The sequence below is a fragment of the Anomaloglossus baeobatrachus genome, chromosome 1, assembly GCF_048569485.1.
Source record: "Anomaloglossus baeobatrachus isolate aAnoBae1 chromosome 1, aAnoBae1.hap1, whole genome shotgun sequence".
NCBI classification, from domain to species: domain Eukaryota; kingdom Metazoa; phylum Chordata; class Amphibia; order Anura; family Aromobatidae; genus Anomaloglossus; species Anomaloglossus baeobatrachus.
In genome coordinates this window covers 635,698,941-635,701,249 of record NC_134353.1, presented here as the reverse complement: position 1 = coordinate 635,701,249, position 2,309 = coordinate 635,698,941, and positions in this window count along the sequence as shown.

Sequence of the window (2,309 nt, the reverse complement as noted above, 5' to 3'; positions counted from 1 at the left end):
CTGTCTGTGCAACTCCGGCATCCCCCAGGGCTTTCTGTGCCCCCAGCTATGCATATACCCCCAGCAATGTTTGTGCCCCCCAGATATGTCTGTGATCCCCATCACTGATATATATACCCCCAGTAATGTACTGTATGTACCCCCTAGTGATGACTATGTCCACAGTGACGTCTATGCCCCACAGCTTTGCTAGTGATGTATATTCCTCCCAGGCCGCCACAGTGATGTATATACAGTACCCCCAGTGATATCTGTGCCGTCCAGTGGTGTATGTAACCCCAGTGACGTCTATGCCCCGCTGCATCCCTAGTGATGTATATTCCTCCCAGCCCTCTCCAGCAATGTTTATGCCCCCCAGCTATGCTTGTGCTGTCCATTAATGATGTATGTACCCCCTAGTGATGTCTATGTCCACCACCCTCCGCAGTGATCTATATTCCTCCCAACCCTCCCCTGTGATGTATATACCCCCATCCCGTCCTGGGATGTATACATGTAGCGCCCCTGAGCCACTCAGGGCACTAAAAGGAACTGCATCCTCTTGGGGATGCAGGACCTACCCCCTGGGACCTGGAGTATTAGTGCCGATACCACCAAAGCACAACTAAAATCCTAGTTCTCCACTCCCCTAGCCAGCCTGGTGGGAGGGGTCAGCAGTCAGTAGAGAGTCTAGAGAAGTGTGGCACACGAGAGAGGTGTGCGGACGTGCCTGAGCTGGGTCTGTGCAACGGTGACCCGGGGACACAGGAGAGAGGTCACCAGGTCGGGTACCGGAGATACCGCTGGGACCGGAGCACGCACAGGGCACAGGACCCTAGATCAGGCACCAGTTCTACACGGCTTGATAAATACCTGCCCGGTGAGGACACCTTCACGAACTTCACCGAACCAAATAATCCGGGGGCATCAGTAGTAAACTAGGATCGGAGTTCGGACACTTACCTCCCCGCAGGGTCCGCATTGCCCGCCGTACGGAGAAGGAGACTGTACCCCAAAAGGGCTCCACGCTACTGGAACCCAACCAACAGAGTGCTGGGGACAGAGTAACTCTTATATCCCCCTGTAAATAACCCCCTTTTACAAAAGAAGCCCCAGGGCACGGGATCGAGCAACGGCCACCAGAGTGACATCCCCGTTTGCAACCGCCCAGGACAGAGTACCCCCTTCCCTGGGAGCGACATACATCAGTCCCTGCTGACTCAAACTTGGAAGAGCAGTTGTGAGAAGTGACAAGATCAATATCACCTAACATCACAGCCGCATCAAAGAGTAGAAGCTCCAGCTGCCACAGTGAGTTCATTGTTTGGCCAAATATATTATGATCATTTTCAAGTTAATAGTTTTGTGTGGCCCACAAATTATTTCCAAATGGCCCTCAGCAGAAAAAAGTTCCCACCTCTGCCATACATAATAGATAGCTGCCTATAATATGGTAGCTGTCTTGAGCACACGCTCTGCAAAGTGGTTCTATGATCTCTATTAGAGAGCATCTAAATGTGTTCCAAAGGCAATTACCAGTCTTGCGGCGCTCCTGCTACCAATAGTGGAACATATTGGATGATTTTTGGTCATATGATATAACTGGACCAATATACAAATAAGTAAAGAGATATTTTATTTGTACATTAAAATATTGTTAACAATATTTTAATGTACAAATAAAATATCTCTTTACTTATTTGTATATTGGTCCAGTCATATCATATGACCAAAAATCATCCAATATGTTCCACCATTGGTAGCAGGAGCGCCACAAGACTGGTAATTGCCTTTGGAACTTCTTTCACTAAGGCTACTTTCACACTTGCTTTGGATGGCTTCCGTAGCTATCCGCAGCCTTGAGGAATTACGGTACCCGTTGCAGGAAACCGTTATATTCCTCATAGACTTCTATTAGCTACGGATAGCAACGGATGGTCTTGCATTGCATCCGCCCCGCGACGCATCAGTTGTTTTGACGCTGACCGTCAGTGACCGTCGGGCGGATGGAACGCTGCATGTAGCGTTTTTCTGCACTTCAAAAAAACGCAACCTGCAGGATTCCGTCGGCGTCCGTTGTTTTTATAATGGACGCCTATGGTGGCGGATTCCGTTAGAATCCGTCATTTGACGGATTCCGTTAACGCATCCGTCTTTACACAACTGTGCATGCTCAGATGTATAAAGTCAAGGAAAAATAAACCTATAACGGATTGCGTTATTTTGTACGATCCGTAGCATCCGTTGTGCCACTATGTGCAACGCATCCGTTGCATCCGTCACACAACACAATGCTACGGATCCCGTCCAACGCAAGTGTGAAACTAGCC